Here is a 22,919-nt window from a genome sequence, read left to right on the forward strand (position 1 = left end):
CCACTTTTCTGCGGGCATGTTAAGAGGTTTTAATTAACTGTTCTATGATACTGGGAAACCCATGTTGCAGAGCAAAATTATAATAATACAATTAAGATAGATTCCCACCTATAGGCCTTTTCCTATTTTCTATAAGCCCGTTTTTACCTGTCCTCACCTCATGTGGTGATGTATTGACACTTTACCCCCCGACCTTCTTATTTCTACCAAGCACCCCGCTGCCCCATGAGCCACTCCTTCGTGAGAATGTTTTCAAGAAACATCGCTTCACGCTTCACCTAAGTAAATTGTGACATGATCCGGTTCACTAAAATCACGTATTCCAAAATGAACGCATCCTCCACGAGTCGCACATCACGGCCGTCCGATAGCGTTGAACTAGCTGGCCTGCCGACGGTGCTGCCTGCCAGTGCCACCATCATTCACAGCGCACTGAACACTCTCCGGATGACCACCTCTCTCTCGTTCTCTCTCTCTCTCGCTCTCTCTCTCTCTCTCTCTCTGTCGCCTTATCGGATTTGAAGCCGCAGCTTTTCGGCCATTTATATCGCCGGTAAATGTTAGGCTACATTCCACGTTTCCTCTCCTCGCCGTTGTAAAACTCGTTTATGAAATAATGCGTGTTTTGATATATTTTTTAAGAGCGACTGTCCGTGTGTTGCTGTAAAGAGATAAGTGTGGCAACATTGTTGACGGCCGTTTCATCTCTTCCCCCTGTATTCTAGCACGTGCCACATGTGACAGCGGTGGGGATGTCGGAGGGGATACGGGACAAAATACCGACGAATAGCTAAACTGGTGGTAAGTGTTTCCCTCCCATGTCCAGTATTGCTCTGTCTATCATAGGAAGTGGGGCACTACAGGCTACAGTGACAGCTCCAGGAATAGTGAGAGATATAGAACAGAATAGAATAATACATCTGTATTGTATGTATTTTTTTTTATCTTCTTGACTAAAATAACCTATATAGTTGCCAATGAAATAGTAGCAGGTTGATCATAATAGGTGAATTAATTCATGATAGAAAAAAAAATCGGCAACATTCATAAATTATTCCCTGGAATCGCGCAGTGCGCGAGGTCAGAACCTCCAGAGGTCCCCAGTGCGCAGGTGCCGGAATGTGGAAAGGCAGCATAGTTGAGTGAATGGGGAGTGGGAGAGAGTGAGACACATTAGCCTCTATGGTTACAATCAGGTCACAATAGCGTTATAAATAGCCTATACATTTTAAAATACAACTGTCAATTAATAACTTTGGGTTAATTATTGTTGATGATGAGAAACATTCTAAGTTTAAATTTACTGTAAATTCTATTTTATTCTATTCTACTGCTGAACACCTGCTCTTAAAATAGACTGACCAGAGGAATCCATGTGAAAGGTGTGATTCTTTATCGATTTCACCTGTATAATCCACCTCATGGATTTAAGGTGAATGTAAATTAAGCCTTGGTTACGACACAGGTTATATGCAAAGATAACTGATACCCATTGTAAGAATTCACATCCCTGCGCTCCCAGGGCAGTTTCGTCAGAGAGAGAGAGAGAGAGAGAACCCTCAAATGTGTGATTCCTGGATGTAACATCTGTGGGCTGCTGCATAGACGATGAATGAGGCACTTGGCTTCATGACCCTGTAAAATGTTTGTGTGAGTGCTTACATAAAAAATTGGTGTTTCTCAGGTTCAGAATTCAGATTTGTTAGGAATACTAGATTTTAAACCTTGTTTTGTTGTGAGAACTCAACTTTTTACGACTTAAAAAAAACGGACCCATTCATTGTCTATGGAGCAGCCCCAGATTACAAATGTGAGGGTGCTCTCTCTCTCTCTGATTTCTAGTTTGAAGAGAGAGAGTGGTGCATGTTCACAAATACTGACTAAACCGCCATCAAGCTCAGGAATAACGTGTGAATTCATAAAACGAGTGGCATTCCACTTTAATATAAGGGAGGTCGTCTGATTGAGTGCGTATGAGAACCTGGACATAATAATAACGAGACGGAGAGCGTGTGTTCAGGTTTACTGTTTACTAGCCTCCCCACCAGGAAGTACCGTGCCACCTATATACCTGTCCGTGTAGCAACACGAGCCAATACCTTACATGACACTCGGGAGTATACCATTTCTCGGGTTTAATTGATAGACTATAGTTAAATAATAATAATAATAATGACTTGGATTTATATAGCGCTCTTCATGGCACCCAGAGCGCTTCACAGAGTCCATTATTCGTTCATACACAGTCATACCGGTGGTGGTAAGCTACAATTGCAGCCAGAGCTGCCCTGAGGCAGACTCACGGAAGCGTGGCGAATAATCATCGCCTACGGCCCCTCCGACCACCACCAACATTCATTCACATGCATACACATTCATACGAGGCAAGTAGGTTAAGTGTCTTGCCCAAGGACACAACGGCGATGGGATGGACATGGGCTTGAGCGGAATTCGAACCACCAACCCTTCGATCATTGGACGACCCGCTCTACCCCTGAGCCAAAGCCGCCCCACTAAATACTAACTGTAAAGTATAAAACGACCAACATTGCTGTGCGGCATGAGTGATACTAAATAGACATCTGTGTTTGGGCTTCAGTATGTTCTAAAGGGGACATAATTAATTTAATATAGGTCTTTATATAGGTCCCCTAAACATGACTTTGAATTATTTTGCTGTGCCTATAACAAGCGGGCCGCTTGTGCACCGTCTAGCAATGTTGTATGAGCCTGTACCGTCGAAATGAAATTCAGATTAAACTGTCAAACTAGACATTGTAGATTAAATATGACTCAAGATCCAGCAATAGATCCAGCAAGGTCAAACTTACCGTTAAAACTGTTGTCAGAAACATATTTTAGGTTCAATTAGGTAGAAAAGAGAATTTATGAGCAAGCCGCCATTTTGTACACACACATTTTATCAAGATCTCTTCACACGCACATACAAGGTCTTACTAACGTCGCTCGAAGAAGCAATTCTGAATGGCTTGAGGCAGGGTTCTTGTCACAGCTTAACTGCAGAAAGAGGCACAATGCACATATTTCACAGTTTCTCAGTGTTGGGACACCCCATCATTCTGTAAAAACTATGCAAAACACAGTAGGTCCCTTTTTAAATGTAGTAGCCTGTCTTGTAGTATGTTGTTTTCTTTTGAGATGCAAAGTGTCTGATGGACACAGTATTTTGGCTTATCTAAATATGAAAAACATAAAATAAAATAACCATCTTACTGTCTTTTACTATTATATACTTTGCTACTATCTATATACTACTACCTACTATGCTACTATTCCTATACTACTGCCTACTATGTTAACATGTCTATACTACTTATGTACTCAGAACAATACCACTGACCCTTAGTCACCACAGGTGCACCCCTCCCACTGACTTGTTGTAAGTCGCTTTGAATAAAAGTGTCAGCTAAATGTAAATGGATCATTGACGGATAAGACTTTTGAATAGGCCAATTTAACAATACAGAAAAGAAGGATATATTTGACCATTGTTCAAACATTTGGAATGTAGTGTACACATGCATGTATGCAAAAAACCCAAATTAAGAGATTTTAGTGTTTTTAAAGTTGAATTAATAGGACACAGCCTTAAAAAAAAGTAATTTGGGGCGACTGTAATTGATAAAAAAAATTATGTATTTCCTTAATATTACTAATATTTTAACTAGTATCAGTAATTTAATATACAGCTTAAGAAAGACATGCTTGTGTGCCCTTTCATTTTTTGTAACCCATGATTTTACAAGTTTATTCTATAATGGCAGTGTCTCCCTCGTAATGCAGTTACAATACCCATTTTTGCTCTAAAACCCATAAAACTGATTTAAAATGTGTACAGATAGTATCCACTTAAGCATAGTATACCAGTGATTAATATTTGAGACAAAACTGATGGATATTACATTTTTAATTTAGTACAGTTATTGAAAATCATTGGTTACCCTTACCCCGCATGACAGATGGTCGCCCGAAATGATGAAAGTAGTTAAAAGTATATGTAAGATGTACACAATACAGTTCAGACAAAATAAAACTGAATGTTTTTATTACAATCTTTTCAAGTGGTCAAGTAAAAAATATTCTTCAATTCATTCAAATAACACAAAAGTAAAACATGTTAAACCGTGAAATGCATGGTAGGTTACACGCTTCATCAGGAACATTCAAATATCACAAATGTTAAAAACATTAAACATTAAAAAGATAAAGTGCAATACACATTACATGCTTCAGGAACTTGAACATTTCACAAATGTCCATTTTCATGTCCTTGTCATGTCGTCATTGGTTTTGTCAATGTATGCGGGTTAAGTAGCATCACTTTTGTGGACCCTGGTAGTCACATTGGACAGGGATTAACAATTTCAGTCAATAATAAAAAGTAAACAGTTGTATGTATGGAATAAAAACGAAACACCAACACAGCCAATAAACAATAACCACCAACATAGTTGCATGGATGAAATCAATGCTAAATAACTATAACACAGTTGTATCAGTTCCTTTTAGGGATGGCACGATACCACTTATTCATGTCCGATACCGATATCACAGCCTTGAGTATCTGCCAATACAGATACCCATCCGATACTGCCCCCCCCCCTTAAAAAACTAAAACCTGTGTTTAACCTAGCCATCTATAAAACATCAAAAACTATCCTAAAGGAAGAAATACATAGCACACATGACTCAGTTATGCAATAGTGCTGCTGCTTTTTATTTAGTTCAAATGATTTAGTTAATAAGACTACAGCGATTTTAATGGCGGCTTCCTGTCCTTGCGTCTAAAACGTCCGTTTACCGGTACAATGCGTGGAGATTTTAAAATCCATTGGTAAACAAACATAGTGCTGAAAATATACACTTTGACTGCTGTTTTGATAGGGTTAGGGCAGGAGTGTCAAACTATTATTTCACAGAGGGCCACATCAGCATGGTAGCCCTCAAAGGGCCAAAGACAGTATACATGTAAATATAATGTAAAATAAATGCAACTACTCCTTTACATATTGTTAAATAACTGTTTCTGTATTCATTACTTCTATTCTATTACTTCAAGTTACAAATATTACATATTGTGATAGGAAAATATTTTGCTCTTTAACCCTGCTCAGAAAATGTCTACAATGCACTTCTGTGGAAATTGTCTACGTTTTTCTGCTCTATATTTCTTCATAAAGATGCAAGGAGATACACAGGTGTTACTTTCAGTCCCCTACACATCCTGCTACATCAAATATAATGATAAAACTGCCCGTTGCCAGGGCAACACAGGAAGCTTGTTTCCAGTTAGAAATGGCAGGTTTGCATTTTTGCCCCCCACCCCTGGTATGCGGTATCCTGTCTCTGCATTTAAACAGTCTCTTTTCAGCTACACCTTGTAAACTGAAGTGAGACTCTGTGCACAGATAATACATTTAGCTTATCAGCTTCTATCCTTGATTCAAGTAAGCATTCTTTCACAGTTCCAACTGGGTCATTGTTAGCTAAAATTCCACTACAATATGCATTTGCATAGATGTAAAAATATGTTATTTTAAGATAAATCCTTTTGATTTATCAGGTTAAGAACCCCATATTACTCCCATCAATCAATGATCAAGTAATTCTTCATTTTCATTTCATTTCATTTTTATTTATTCATACATGGAATTGTTACAGTCCAACAGTGTCTTCAGTACATATAGTTGACTTCATATGATCCACTAAACTTCATGGCCGAAAGGAACAGGAAGAAGAAAGCTCTTATTGTACCTGCCCCTACAGTATACAGTACACGGATAGACTGTTCATAGCGCAATGTTTACCAAACCAAACAAAATGTACATACTTATTTTGCAGAAAATAAAACATAAACACAATTAAATTAACAAATAAATAAATTTAGTGTATATCAGTTAAATTGCATATTTACTGAGGTTCATTCATTTATACACACACACGTGCATCTATATATTTATAGTACACTGTTCTATTACAGTATATCATGTATTCTATATATTATATAATTGTATTATTTTTATTTTATTATACTATAACTAAATCATACTATAGTATACTATATTATACTAGAGTAACTAGACTATATTATATTGGTATACAGTCATATACAATATTATTTTATATATATACTGTTATTTTAATATATTGGCTGCTATATACTATATTACTATACTCCTACTAGCCTATACTGTAATGCTATGCTATATTATCCTGTTATGATAAACTGCAATATTATACTAAATGTGCTACTGTATACTATTGACAGACAACAAATAGGGCTTTAATTCGATCTATATATTGTATTAAAAGATATGCACACCCGAGCCGCTAGAGGTCACCAAAGTGGGGCGCCGGCGGGCAAATCGTGCTTAAAACGTCCCGGGGCCGGGTCAGTTCACGTGATGGCATGCTTTACGGTCTGTATCGGATCGGGAAATATTTCCTGTTTTTCCGATATCCAATCCTGTGAATTTGGCCAGTATCGGACCGATACTGAGTATCAGATCGGTGCCATCCCTAGTTCCTTTTATATTATATCATGGTAATCTGCAGGCATTTCAAATTGAGGTACATGTGCATGGGTAGGTAGTAGAGATGTTCCGATACCATTTTTTCTAGGGATGCTCGATATTGGCTTTTTTACCGATATTCCGATATTGTCCAACTCCAATTTCCGATACCGATACCGATATCAACCGATACCGATATATGCAGGGTTTCCCCCCCAAAAAACGGAATAATTTCAGGTAACTAATAATTTCACTGGATGCATTCAAAAGGCTTTCTAAATGTAAGCATTATCTGTGCAAAATATGATCATTAAAAAAGTAAAAATTAACATTTTAAACCAACATGCATACTTTTTACAATAAATAAAATAAGAATTGGTTCTTACTTGCTTGCCTGGGTAAATAAAGGTTAAATAAATGTTAAAAAAAAAAAAAAAAAATTGTTATTGTTTTTTTTTTTTTTTTTACCGATACCGATATTTTCCGATATCACATTTTACTGCCGATATCGGCCGATAATATCGGTCGGCCGATAATATCGGACATCCCTAATTTTTTCCTTTCCGATCCGATTCCGATACCTAAGCTTTGGGTATCGGCCGATACCGATACTTATCCGATACCAGTGCATACATTAAAAAAATTAAAAAATATTATATAAATTATAAAACGTAATACAGCTACTGTTTTATATATATACTGTTTTTTAGTAATAACTATAAAGTAATGGTATTTATTCAACAACAGGTGATTGTATAGATTAGTATTAGTATCAGTAATTGAAAACTATCTCAATGAGTTCACCCACGGAAAGGTTGTTGGCACATTAGTTCCACACGGACATTATTCGTTGCTGCACTTGCTTCCACAAGAAGGCTCCGTTTAGTACCAGAGGCTCTGTTGTTGTGATTTTTGCACAATAAATATTCAACATTCTCTTTTGAGACTCCGCCTCAGACTCTTATCATTTGGCACTAAAAGCTAAACATTCCAACACTTGGAATACTCCTTTGCTAACTTGCTGTACTTTGTTTGCTGATCTGCAGTCATTATTGCTGGATTTTGAATAGCCCCAACAGAACTTTAGCCAAGGTAACGTCAAAGCTAGCTTTCGGTTAGCTGTTCAATGCTAATAACACCAGCCACCAAGCGAACTCATCAGAGCTCCCCGTCAACAGCGCTGTCGGGACAATGGCATTTTAAGAAAGTATCTGCTCTGCTGTTAATGGCAATTGACACTTTAATTCACGGTCGATTAAGCACACGTTTGTTTTATAATGCTCACCCAGCGAAGTATGAGTATATAAAGTATCTACAGAGCCCAACGTCCGCAGTGTTGTTGATAAATTACGTCATGGTATCGGAGCGCAACATTAGAGGGTACTCGCCGATACCGATACCAGCATTTTAGGCAGTATCGGCGGCATTTCCGATACTGGTATCGGTATCGGAACAACTCTAGTAGGTAGTGACTCAAATCCCACATATGGGAGAGACATTTAAATATTCAACGCTACGCAAATTATGTTTTAACAAATAATGTTATCAATGGCATAAAAAAACAATGAAAAACAAGTGAATTATTTTGTGTTGAAACAAACAATTTTCCCTGAGAACCTAGAATAAGAAGCACACCAAAAAACAAAACACTGATATTTTGAACATTTAGGTCAACATTCCCCAAAGATATATCAAACACGAAACAAACTTTGATCAGATTATAATGGAGATGTTGCACAGTGCAATCCACTGAAAATGTGTTGTTGAAATATGTCACTGTTGATCATGGGCTGGATATATAACTTATGGTTTCAAGGGATGATAAACCTACTGTAGAATCAAAGTAAATGTTTTAGATTCAAATCCTCATTTAGAGGTAGGGGATCCACCACAGCTTGCCCTGCTGCTCTTCTCTACTCCTACACCAGCCAGAACTGGTGGAGTGTTCTCCATGGATGGTGATGTCAGGTCCAGCATAGCCTTTTCCATCTTTTTCCTTCTCCATGTAACCTCTGGATGCAGCCTTCTCCCCCTCCGATAGCTCATCTGACTTCTGAATCTTTCCCTGTTGTTTTCTTCTCTGATAGCTGAAACAATAGTGTATAATGTGATACAGATTCTGGTGGGCTAAATTACATACAACAAACTTAACACATTCCCCGCCAATCACGTTGTACAGCGTTATTGCCGGCCATGCGTTGTCTGCCAAACCACGCTGTACAGCGATATTGAGATCAATATTTAATTTTTTCGCCATGGCATTCATAATTCATATATACACCTCTGGCGCTGCAGCTGGACCCTACGGCTAAAAAAACAACGGCTCAATACCGCCGCCTGGTGGATGGTCGGGCGAGTTATACTGGTAAACAGGATATGGGGGCTGTGCCTCGATTAAATTCATCCGGCCATCAGATATTGTTGCATGACTCCCGACAGACACAATGTACATATCGATCGCTTTATAAACTTAATAATTGATATGATTTCGGCGTTTATTGTGACATACAAACCGGAAATGGACCTAGGCGATCGACATCCTATACCTGGGATCTTTCACCGCCAGTCTCATTGACGCACGGTAAGAGGACGCTGACGCAATTTTCAGCCCAATTGTTTATTCTTTTCACTGCAAACCGATCTGATCAATATATCACCCATACTACCAGGGGAGGAAACTAACTTTTTGGCTTACCAGCCAACTGGCGAGTATCTGATTTTTTTTACCAGCCAAACAGATTTTTTAGCAGCCAAAAGAAAATCGCTAATTGTGATAATTACTTCTTTGTATGTCTTCGTCTAAATAGATTTTCAATCATAGTAATAATCACACCGTGTCTCTACTCTTTAAAATATGTATTAGCATAAAACATTAATAACAGTGTCTCTACTCTTCACAATATTAGCAAAAACATATTAACATGAAAGAGGGATCTATTCTGGACTGGGTTGGGGTGAACTGGGCAGTGAAAGATGCTGGGTTGGACTGGGTTGGGCAGTGAAAGAAAAAAACCGAAGTATGTTGTGAAGTGTATAGATAGATGTGAAATGTATAGATGTAGCAGTACTGCAGGGCTGTACGTAAACTTTTTTTGCACATAGCACTGGTGCTACAGAGGTTGATAGTTTTGTAGCACTGGCCAAAATCTTGTAGCACAAGTATAAAACGTGTTATATTTGTAACAGTCACAAATGTGCCTATTGTTTTTGTGTTATTTAGTTGCAGTGCCATGTTTGGCTGTCATTTTCATGCTGACAAGTTGACGTCACACAGCCAGACACGTTACGTGTAAGGAATTATGGGATTTGGTGTTGGGTGTATGGACTCTACTAGGGGTGGGAATCACCAGTTTCATCACGATACGATATAGATTCTTTGGACAACGATACGATATTTGCTGATATCTGCCACGATACGATACAATGCAGGTGCCTGCAATCGATATGAGATGATATAAGCCCATTTAACACAATCAGTAACATTTAGATCAACTCAAAAGGTAACAAATATAATTTGGAAATTTTTTTTTAGCTCTTCCAGACATTTAAATGAAAAACTATTTATTGTTTTTAATACAAATAGACCTCCTGTTCACTATAAAGTGCCACGTTTTGATATATTGAGCTTTAAACTTTAACTTGGAACTTTTTTTGGAACACGCAACCTAAAACCCCTTCCTCTCCCAAACCGTTCCTGCAATTGTTTTATGTTGCATGATGATCATGCATACATTTATTATGTATTGTATTTTTTATGTTTAAATATCAACATCATCTGTCCACCCTCAGTACATTTACTATCAATATAATATACTCGTCTGACTTCATCATATCTTTTCAAACGCACACACACAGAAGGGAGAATGCCCCTCCTTCCCAGTCCCCACTCTGCTGTTCTGTCGCTCTGAACAGGGTTTTAGCTTGTTGTTAGCTTATGCTAACAGGACGTTGATTCCGGTCTTAAACACGACGTAGTCATAAAGGAATGGCGAGGATTGCAAAGCATGTTATATGCATTTGACCCGTTGCGGAATAAAACAGCAGGGATTTGTTTTGGGTCGCGGAATAAGCGCACTAGCCTTGCTATGTTGCAATGTCCGCGTTCCAGACGCTACTGAGACGAGTACTGTTGTGTCAGAGCCGTGTGCTGTGGAGCGGATATGAGTCACGACACCACGGATTTTCAAAATAAGAGTATCGAAATGAACTGAGCGTTGCTAGCTGCCGGAGCCATAGTTATTATAGCTGGAGCTGCGCTTAGGTGGAAATGAGACCGCGACAGGATTTTCAAAATCTATCTATCTATCTATCTATCTATCTATCTATCTATCTATCTATCTATCTATCTATCTATCTATCTATCTATCTATCGCCCCCTCTCTAGTTCTCGCTCTCTGCCTGTCACCCTCTCTCTAAATCTTTCTGCAGCCCTACCCTGTCTACAAACATTTAGAAAGAAGAGAGAGAAAAGGGGGGGGGGGGGTGAGCGGAGTGAAGGAGGGGAGAAGAGGAAGAGAAGAGAGGAGGAGAAGAGGGGAGAGAGGGGGCAGCTGTATCCAGGAGGACCATATTTAGTCATAATCCATCCATCCATCCATCCATCCATCCATCCATCCATCCATCCATCCATCCATCCATCCATCCATCCATCCATCCATATATCTGTGCATCTTGGGAAGAAGGAAGAAAAAACGCGGCTTATTATATTATTAATAAAACAGCTACTTGTGGGCACTCATAAAAACACTGTGGTCTACAAGTTGTTTAGCGAGAGGATGGTGGTAATGTGCTTCAATAGAACAATGTATCAATCAATGCCATGTCAAAACTCGCCTCCGCTGATCTGGAGGACTCGCAGTCCACACACAGACACACACACACGCGCGCCCGCACACACGGGCTCGCAGCCACACACACATTTCCACTGTCCAATAGACAAGCGCCCTTTTCGACCGCGTGACATTGTTCAGAAGGTTCGGTGCGCCCCACAGATTTCTATGTGAACGCAGGCGAACCAAATGAAGAATGCAACAATGTTGCAACTTCACCACCAGAACCGCACCGAGTCCACCAAAACTATATGTGAAAGCGACCTAAGAAGTCTTCAGCTGGCTGGACCAAATATATATTTATAATATTTTTTATTTAAATTGTTTTATGACTAATCGACGCAACAATTCCTCGTCGACGATTTTTTATAATCGACGTCGTCGATTATGTCGACTAATCGTTGCAGCCCTAGTGTGTATTGAGCCGTACTGTATTGTACCCATTCTGCAATCTGTTAATACAGTTTTCAATCAATCAATCAATCAAGTTAACTTTGAACCTCGGTTGTCAAGCCGCGTCAATGTTGTGTATGCATCTGAGTGGCATCACAACGCTGTTCACTGTACCTTTAAGACAGCACGGTGGTCTTACGACAGTGCTGTGAAGTACCGTCAAGTGTTGTGGTAACGTCAGTTGGGTTGGTGTGCTGTTGTGCATTGGTTGAGCTAGCCCCTTTCGTGACTGCGATGTGCAAGCCAGGGGCTTTTGATCATGAAATAAAATGTCTAACCTTACGTCGTAGTCCGGTGCGTTTTTGGAAACATTATAGTCATAACAGATACACCTAGCTAACATAGGGCTGGCTGCTTTGCGCACACGGGGCTAACGTTAGCTAGCAAGCAGCTATAGCTAAAACGCTAACTAGAAGCTAACTACTGTACAGTTCCAATAGACTAACGTACACCTCTGTGATTTAAATGTGTCCGTAGTAACTTATACTCAAGGGTTGTACTAGGGTTGGATGCAGTTCCCCGTTGGTCAATCTGTCTTTTTTCCATCTTCTGCTGTGTTTAACGTTATCTGTTAGCGAGTGCTCCCTTGACTGATTGTTAGTACCGCAGGACTTTTATTAAACATTCTATATGTTCGTGGGTTGGCCAGTACTGCATGAACTTTTATTAAACATTCTATATGTTCGTGGGTTGGCCAGTACTGCAGGAACTTTTATTAAACATTCTATATGTTCGTGGGTTGGCCAGTACTGCGGGAACTTTTATTAAACATTATATGTCCGCGGCGCAGGTCTTGTGCAGTACTCGCCAGATTGGTGAGTGGTCTTCATGATTCACTCGCCAAACGTAAAAAATACTTGCATTTGGCGAGTAAAGTGGCCTAATTTCCTCCCCTGTATACTACATAAAACATTTACTGACGATCACGGAATTATAAACGACCCCCCCCCCTTTCATCCGCGCATGATGACGCATTACGTATAGGATCATATTCAGTTGAATTTTTTAATATAGCGTGTATCGGGAATAAACGGCAGTTGATAATCTATATGCGTTTATGCCTATAACTCACGTTCTATGAATTACTGCAGAAAACGATAAAAACATACTTATATTCTAGAAGGTATTTTTGGAAGAATCTATCAATGAAAAAGTATAACGTTCCTACATCCTGAACGATAGATAATCGATGTTGAATGGGCCATAGTAATGTCAATTTAGCAATACAATTTAAAAAGTTATAGCCCTGCAAAGAAGGTGAACATCTCCATAGGCTTAGAGTGGTGGCAGTGAGGCTACATTGATGGATATAACCGTGGCAGGGAATGTGTTAAGTTCAAAATATTACGAAAAGGTCATTCCTAATCCTAATAACATGACAGTTTAAAATACACCAGAGAAGGATATACTGCATATTACCTATATATTTTTTTACCTTTCTTTTTTCCTGGCAAGATAGTCGGCTCTAGCTGTAGAGTCTGCATTGACCCACTGTCTGTAGCAAGCAGTCTTCTGTTTGCTTGTTTGTGCCATCTCTAAAATAGATTAAACTTGTTAAACATGATTAATGCATGTACAATTACCTAAATGGAATGTCATGCTATACATCTTTAAAAAAATTCTCATAAGATTGTACAATACTCAAAAAGAAACGTTAATTACTAAATAGGAATGAAAAATTACAGAAATCTTGAAAAATACATGTTAAAGTATACAAAGAGTTATGCTAAAACAAAGAACTTTATGTATATAAATCACAAATAAAATATAAATATACAGAAACTACAAATACAGGACATATATCTATCATGTAAAACACTCTGCAGTGGTCGCCCCACATGATACTCGGTCACCCAGATGATGTTTTCAAGTTCAGTCAAATATTACAGGCTAACCTTAGCTACAGAAACCAAACTAGCTAGTTCTTACCACATGTCACTATCAAATTCATCGTCAAAATATAGATTTGCAGGCGGCTGGGTGGCGCAGCGGACTAAGCGCTCGTCACCAATGCAAGAGACACTGGTATCGAATCCGGCTGTCAGCGTTGCCTCCGGCTTGGCCAGCCGTCATACTGGCTCGATTGGCAGAGTCAGCGGGAGGGAAGCCGGTGGGTGGGTGGGTCCGGGTCGTTGTAAACAGCGACTCCTACAGTTCGGTCGGGGCGGCTGCACAGCGAGGGAAGGATCTGGAGGGAGGTAGTGTGACCTTCCACACGTTACACTCTCCCAGTGAGAGTCCGCGCTGTATGTACATTTAGGGCTGGGCGATAAAACGATAACGATAAATATCGCAATAAATTATTTCCTCGAAATAAACATGAAACGTGGTCGCAAAGTTTCGATATATCGATTTTCCAAGTTTGGCTCCGTTCAGCCTCGGCTCAGCACACTCACTAACAACAACCAACGTTACGTGATGACGTGCTTACGCACCACAGCTCAGGACTCAAGGCTGCTAGGATACTTAGCTTGCACGGCGCTATTTTATATATTTACGTGCCGAGTATGTATGTGGCGTGAATTCTGATGCCACGGTTATAGTAGTGTGTGGTATACGGTGGACGTCGTTGCAATGTATTGTGGCGGAACAGAGTATTTTAGGGATATTTATTTAGTACATTGTCATGGAATACATCGCTTGGAAACGAAGCTGGCTAGGATACTTAGCTTGCACGGCGCTATTTTATATATTTACGTGCCGAGTATGTATGTGGCGTGAATTCTGATGCCACGGTTATAGTAGTGTGTGGTATACGGTGGACGTCGTTGCAATGTATTGTGGCGGAACAGAGTATTTTAGGGATATTTATTTAGTACATTGTCATGGGATACACTGCTCGCTCTGGCTAACTGCTAACGTGCGCGGACTGATGACGACATCAACTCGAGACATTCACAGCAGAAAAACAAGTCTATTAATAGCCCGTCCATCAGCGCCGGGCATAAAAAGTTAATTAAACTTGACAGACATTATATCGACGATAATTATCGATATCGAGTTATATGAAAATAATTTTATAATTTTATCGCGATAACGTTTTTGGCCATATCGCCCAGCCCTATGTACATTACAGATGAACTGCAGAGAAAATTCACAATTTACTGTCCCGGTCGAGACAAATCAGGGCTGTACGCTAAGCTTTTTCACTAGGGGCACACTAGGGGCAAAAAATATGTTTTAGGGGCAAATTTTTAAATAACAATTTTACCATTATAGTGCAAAAAAATATGTTCCCCCTGCCTCATTACTGTGGTCCTTTTATTTAACATTTAAGTGCTTTTGTTGTCAGGTTTGTATCTTTTATAATGAACCAACTAGGGCTGGGCGATATGGCCTAAATATGATATCACGATATTTTCTGACCTTTCGGCGATACACGATACACATCACAATGTTTTTCTTTTTTACCCCAAACAATTCATTATGAGGCTTACCAAGACAGTATGAGTTTGCAAGCTAACATTAAAGACAAAATAAAATACCCATGCATTTAGCATTTTTATATTATATATTAGATTTAGATTATTGGATTATTAGATTATATATTGCATATATTTAGCAATGAGATATTATATGATTTAGATATGAAATATGATGAATTGAAAATGGGGGACCCTGATGTAAACAAGACAAAAGTCTTTCTCTGGTCTGCATCCCCTTAACAATTGTATGTATTGAGCTGTACTGTACCCATTCTGCAATATGTTAATAACGTTTTAAACCAATCAATCAATAAATAGCATTTTAGCATTTTTATGAAACTACTGTATATTTGTATGTCTCTAAATGTTTTGATGAATTGAAAATGGAGGACCCTTATGTAAAAAAGCCGAAAGTCTTTCTCTGGTCTTCATCCTCCTGTACTGTATTGTACCCATTATGCAATCTGTTAATAAAGTTCTCATTCATTCATTCTGACGGAAAACAGAATAATTTTGATTGACAGTAGAGTCTGCCAATTACGTCACAACGCTTGCACCCGCCCTGCTGTTCTTAGCACCAATCGGCAAGCGCATTAGTTTTTGACTTCCTGAATGTCCGGTGTGCTGACATCAACAAAGCTACTTACATTAGCTCCCTGCGGCCCACGAGTAGGAGACCAGTGCTCTGCAGGATGACTAAATGAGGCATAATGATTTTACCTCAACGAATGTTATAATAAAAGCCTTTCCATACATCTGTCTGATTGAAAACTTTATTAACAGACCGCGGAATGGGCATATCTCAGCACAGGCTGAGATATGAACGAGTAACGTGTGGACCAGATTGACGCGACACAAGGTTTACACAACAGCCCCCACCCCTTGTTTTATTGTATTTGTACCTGTACTACCTGCTGTCAGCTGTTTATCTCTCTCTGTGAGCTTGATTAGCTCACGTTAGCTAGCGTTAGCTCCGCGGCTAACCCTGAACTAAATCAATGACATCATTTCGAGTAGTTTTCACTGCACATAGAAGCAGCCAAACAGCGGGAGAATTTCGGGAGCATATGGCCAAAACCCAGTTAGGAACCATCGATTCCCATCCCTACTACTAACTTTACTAAATCAGACAGTCAGCCAGTCTATCAGAGTGAGTGCTCGGTTGATTTCCCCCGCTGATCATACCTGAGTGCTCAGCGTCATCACACGCCTTGGATCATTTAGGAGTGAAATGCGAATGCAAGGCTTGAAATCCCTACTCGCAAGCCCGTCCCCAAATATTATTTACCAATCGCAACGGCCAATTAAAGGGGCAATTTGCGATGAGATCATCGCAGTGTACAGCCCTGCAAATGGGAGGCGGAGTGCAACGCGTGCTAAGCTTCACCATATGTTTCTGTGTCTAATAAAGGTGCTGGAGATCTCAAAGCTCATGGACACAGAAAAACATTAAACATTAAAGCTGTGCGAGGCGAGAGTTTGATGGCAAAGTTGACTGAATATGCAACTATACAGAGAGATAAAGAAAATTATTTAAAACTATTTTGATGCCTCATTATTGATTTATGATGATATAAGATGCTTGATACAATAATTCTAAGGATTACGTGTGTAATAAATTCGTTTTGTACAATTGCAAGTTATGCATATCTTTGTGAGGTTACTGTTTTATAATTTACATTACATTGAAAATATACAAAGATATATTTTTGAAAGCTGGATTTTCTAATACAGAAGAGGTATTATTTAGAACATTAATTCATATTTTCTTTTTTTTTGTATTTATTTTGACCAGTAAGACTTGAAAATAGCTTTATTAAGTTGTAAAGCCATGGCCTATATTCAATATCATAATTATATTCTATTGCGCTTAACTTAGTTCATATTTCATTGTATATTACACCACCCCTTTATTGTGATTATAACCTTAGCCTGTATAATAATAATATAATAATAATAAATTGACATTCCCTAATAGATAGTGTGTATGTAAATGAAAATGTATGTGTCTGATAAAGAGATAGGTATATACGTGGATGAAAAGGGTCTGATATGGATATATTATTAGAAGATTGTATAATTGGTTGATATGAACATAGATAATGTATGTAAAAGCTAAATAGTATATTATTCTGTATTGTATTATGAATTAATTATGAGTAGGTATTATGAATTGATTAGGAGTATGTATTGTTGTATTTTATTATGAATTTGATTAGGAGTATTTATTGTTGTTTTAATTGTCTGTATGCCATGTGAATGTTGTGAGTGTATAAAGTCTGCACTGTATTTGACGTTATGGACCCCAGGAAGAATAACCCTATGGGATCCAAATAAACTCAAACTTAAACTTAAACTACAATTATCTGGCACACCTTTTGGGGACTGTAAAGCATTGCCCCACCTGTGCGATTGAGGCATCTAAAGCGCATCTTTAACACTTTCAGTGCCAGCAGGGGGCGCACGATTTAGTGCTTGAGTGCCACCACCCACTTCAATGATGGCGTTAAAACGCCTAATCTATGTTTTAAATTATGGCTATGTGTCTAATCTGCCCGTCGCTTATCAATGACTTGTTTGCAGTCAACATTGTCGAAACGGATTGTTTTTTTATCGGTTCATTTTCGTTTTATAGCATTTTGAAAAGCCCTCGTTTTCAAGGAAAATATAAAGATTCCGTGATAATCGGCCTTTACTGGAATATTCTAGAATACACAAAAACGTTGTAATTTTTCGGCCTATTTATTAATCGTTTTCAAATAAACGCTAGATTATCGATAGTATATGTGTACGTATGCACGCTATATAGGCGATCTGAAAAATCGATTATCTTATTTCCTGATTGCTCGCACAGCCACACAGCCACACACACACATAGGGAAAAAGCTTATATCTCCGTGAAAACAGGTCTGATTATCCTAAGACTGGTAAAATAGATTCCTTACCTGAGATCAGATGTTATCCAAAAAGATTATTCCATTCCAAATATCGATCGCTTTTATTGATCCAACGCTACATACTGGACATATGTATTCCACGCTGTTCTGAGGGTCCACAATGAACCGATCGGCTCGGGTTACATGCCTGAGAAGTAAAATGTGGATTCCGTATTTTTCTTTTCTCATCCATTTTCATTGAGTCCATTCCAAAAGGGTACATTACCATCTGGGAGACGATAGGGGGCGGTTTTTTCACATCTGAGCTCCTACAGGGGCTGCTGTACCAATGGGAGACTCGGTTGATGAAATATGAATTCAGATCGCTAATAAAAAAACAAACACTAATAAACGTCGTGGGCATTCAGGCATTGGGCTGATAAAACTAGATATGATGTCATGGGCACTGAAAGTGTTAATAAGCCAAATGTGCGCTAGATCACACCGCTGTTACGACGTGAAGGTAAGAGCTTAGAGTACCAGTTGTGGTGGCAAAGATGAGACGGAGAGTTAGTTGCTCTTCACAATAGTGTATCCTTTTATTTCTAGGACGGCACTTGAGCAAAGGGAGGTACAAGATAAAACGCCGGGTGTCAACAGAGGAAAGGCAAAAAACAAGAAAACTAAATAATAGACTTCAGGCGATCAGGAAACAAGAGAACGTCCGTTCTAGTCCTCGGTACCACCGCGTACTGGAGAATTGTGAAGATCCGACGGGGAACAGAAGGAAACAGGGGTTACTTAAGTCCACATTCCAGACATTCCACACGCACCACAGGGTGACAGCAAATCAGGGAACACCGACAATCGGTAGCAATTAGAGAGCAAGTGACAGACGTCAGAATGGTGGCAGGATTCTCAGGCCAACAGGCCAGAGAACCCAGAACGTTACAGTACCTCCCCCCGACGAACGGCACCAGACGTTCACCTAAGGGCCTCGGGATGCAGCCGCCGGAAATCGTTGATCAGGCTGGGATCTAAGATATCCCTTTGAGGCACCCAGGAACACTCTTCTACCCCGTACCTCTCCCAATCCACCAAGAACTCAAACCCCCTACCCCTCCGCCTACAACCCAGGATCCTCCTCACCGTGTAGACAGTCTGACCAGGGACGTTTGGGAATAGGAAGCGGCCGGAGGAGACCCGCCGGCGCACGACGAGAGGTCTTACTGCGCGCGCACACCAGGCAGGCCGCCACAAAGGAGCGCGTATCCCCCTCCTCTGTTGGCCACCAGAACCTTCTACGGATAAACTCCAGGTTCTGGCGGCCCCAGGGTGGCTGGTGAGAGAAGAGGTATGTGCCCACTGCAGCAGGCGCGAGCGTGCAGCCCTGGGCACATACATCCGCCCCGGAGGACCCCCAGAGCCGATCTTACCACCCTATCTATGCCCCATGACACGGGTGCCAAAATCAAGGCCTGTGGAATAATAGGGTGAGGCTTCTCCTCCCGGCCCGGAGGATCAAACTGGCGTGACAGAGCGACATTCTTGGAACCGGGCCAATAGGAGATGGAAAATCGAAATCGAGTGAAGAATAACGCCCACCTGGCCTGGCGAGCGTTAAGGCGTTTAGCCCCCTGGATGTAAGCCAAGTTCTTAGGATCAGTCCAAACAATGAAAGGGTGTGCTGCCCCCTCTAACCAATGTCTCCATTCCTCCAGTGCCAACTTGATTGCCAACAACTCCCGATTACCCACGTCGTAGTTACGCTCGGCCGAAGACAACCGGCGTGAAAAAAATGCGCAAGGATGCACTTTCCCGTCCTTTAAACATATCTGAGAGATCACCCCCCCCCCACTGCGATGTCAGAGGCATCCACCTCCACTATGAACGGAGTCTGCATCGTGGCGGATCAGTACAGGGGCGGAGGTAAATCGACGTTTGAGGTTGCAGAAGGCTGACTCTGCCCGAGGCGACCATTCAAAGCCAGGGAGAGAGGACTTAGTGAGAGCTGTTAGGGGATTGGCTAAGGTGCTAAAATTGCGAATAAAACGCCTGTAAAATTTGCAAAGCCCAAAAAACGCTGTAACTCCTTGAGCGACGAAGGCCGTGGCCAGTCCAAGACTGCACTCAACCTTGGCTGGATCCATGCGAAGATCACCCTTCATCAACACGAAGCCCAGGAAGAAACGGTGTCAGTGTGAAACACACACTTCTCTGCCTTAACAAATAGTTGATGCTTGAGGAGACGCTGTAGCACCTGACGAACATGCTGTTTGTGCTGCACCATATTGCAGGAAAAAATGAGGATGTCATCTAAGTACACAAAGACTGACACCCCGATTAAATCCCGCAGCACGTCGTTGACAAGTACCTGGAAAACTGCCGGAGCATTAGCTAAGCCAAAGGGCATGACTAAATACTCATAATGCCCGTTGGCCGTGTTAAATGCAGTCTTCCACTCGTCTCCCTCTCTAATCCTGACCAGGTTGTATGCATTACGTAAGTCAAGTTTAGAGAAGACCTGCGCCCCCTGTAAGCACTCAAAGGCGGTGTCCATGAGAGGCAGAGGGTAACAGTTCTTGATGGAAACGTCGTTCAATCCCCTATAATCAATGCACGCTGGGTACCGGCCTTCTTTGCTACAAAAAAGAACCCAGCGCCGGCAGGGGATGTGGACGGACGAATATGCCCTGCGAGTAGTGCCTCCTGAATGTACGTGTTCATGGACACAGTCTCGGGGCGAGAGAGGGAAAACGTACGCCCACGGGGTGGAGAGGTACCGGGTAGGAGATTAACGGGGCAGTCGTAAGACCTATGAGTAGAGCTGCCGCAATTACCGCATTACCGCGGTATTGCTGTTACATCACGCCCACCACAGAGTTTAGCTGAATACCGCATCACAGCTGTTTTTTATAATAATGCTCTCAACCAAAGCAACGTAACAATTTTGATTGACAGTCGATTCTACCAATTACGTCACACCGCTTGCACCCACCTCTGCTGTTACCACCAATCGGCAAGCGCATATTCGTTTTTTACTTCCTGAATGTCAGCCATTGATCAGAGCTCACAACACGGCTAATAACGTTAGCTCCCCGCCGGAGTGGATTATCATCGCTCCTCAGGAGTACTAAACGAGGCATAATGATTTTACTGCAACGAATGTTATAATAAAAGCCCTTCGTTCTATACACTTGTCTGATTGAACACTTTATTAACAGACCGCAGAATGAGCACAACTCAGCACGCTCTGAGCAAAGAAAGGAACTGAGATATGAATTGAGTAATGCTTGCCTTGCTATGGTCCGGTAAATACGCTGATGTTATTGAACGTGTAACTATATAACGTTAATGCCACAAAACGAATGCCTTTGTTAATCATAAGTAGTAACTTTATAATAATAATAAGAAGAAAGGGTTGGGGGGGTAACGAACGGCGCACGACCAGAGGGGAGACTTCGAATCCGTGTTTCACTTTCAATAACGAATGCGTGCTTGCCGAATCCCAAACAATATTCATGCTGCAAAGGCATCCTCTAAAGATAGACATTTAGACTAGAGGCAGGCTATATGCTATAAAGAGTAGACTACTAAAAAAAAAAAATGCATTCAAACTTTTCTTTCTTTTTTTGTGTGCGATAACCGCGGTGGTAGGAAATATTTCGCAAATTTGTGCGGTAAGGAAAACATCAATACCGCGGCAGCTCTACCTATGAGGCGGTAGTGCTTTAGCACGCGTCTTACTAAAAACGTCCGCCAGGTCCAAATAGATCTCAGGCACGCCTATTAAATCCGGATTAGGAGATATGACCGAGTCTGCAATGCTCCCCACCAATGTTCCCCCTAAGGTGCGCGCGCGCACATGGCAAAACGCTCCTGCGCACATCTGAAATCGGTCGCAAATCTTTTTTTTTTTTTTTTTTTTTATTCAACAAACATGACCATGTTCACGTCTTAAACTCATACTGAGGCCTTAGTTTTGGTTTTAAATTGCATATCATCATTCATTTATTTATTGTCACAGAGCAGAAGAATTTTGCCAAAACAAACCAATAGTATCCAGCTGCAGAACGGCAGACCAGCCACACTCTCAGACCCAAACGCATTTCCTTTGATTTAATTATACATCAAATGATTTATGTCAAGGATTTCAATGCCTCGCTTGAATGAAGTTAACTTTTCACCTGGATAACATTAACATTCAGGGTGAATGTAATGTGAGAAATTGGGATAAAAAAGAAATATATATATATATATATATATATTTTTATTTATATATTTTATTTTTTTGATCGGATCGGGAAATATCGGTATCGGTAGATACTCAAAATCACATGATCGGGATCGGATCGGGAGCAAAAAAATTTGATCTGGACATCCCTAACGGTAACCTGTTGCGTGTGACGTTACCAAGAGAAGCCCCGCTTTCAGTGCTTTGTGGGCAGCGCTACTGCACACTCACACAGACACACACAACAGATGAGGAAGTGGACAGATCCGACCAGCATTGCTGGCTCCTCACAATGCAAACGCGAAAATGTACATTACAGATGAACTGCAGAGAAAATTTCCAATTTATCATCCCGGTCGAGACTAATTGGAAGCGCCGCGTGCAAAGCTTGACCATATGTTTATGTGTCTAATAAAGGTGCTGGCGATCTCAAAGCTCACATGGACACAGCAAAACATTACAACCAAAGCAGTGCGAGGCGAGAGTTTGATGGCAAAGTTGACCAAATTGATTGAAGAATGCAGCTATACAGAGAGAGAGAGAAAATAATTGAAAACTATTTTGATGCC

At 40.5% G+C, this 22,919-nt stretch overlaps 1 protein-coding gene across 1 annotated transcript in view; it reads left to right on the plus strand.

The window, feature by feature from the left end:
• Positions 1-419: 419 nt before the first annotated feature.
• stambpl1 (STAM binding protein-like 1) overlaps positions 420-22,919 on the plus strand; it is a 113,686-nt gene continuing 91,186 nt past the window's right edge. The window contains exons 1-2 of the mRNA XM_084322749.1: positions 420-553; positions 726-801. The gene's annotated coding sequence lies outside the window, so the exon portion shown is untranslated. The remainder of the gene's footprint in view (positions 554-725; positions 802-22,919) is intronic.

The sequence above is a fragment of the Notolepis coatsorum genome, assembly GCF_963971535.1.
Source record: "Notolepis coatsorum genome assembly, chromosome: 10".
Taxonomy (NCBI): Eukaryota; Metazoa; Chordata; class Actinopteri; order Aulopiformes; family Paralepididae; genus Notolepis; species Notolepis coatsorum.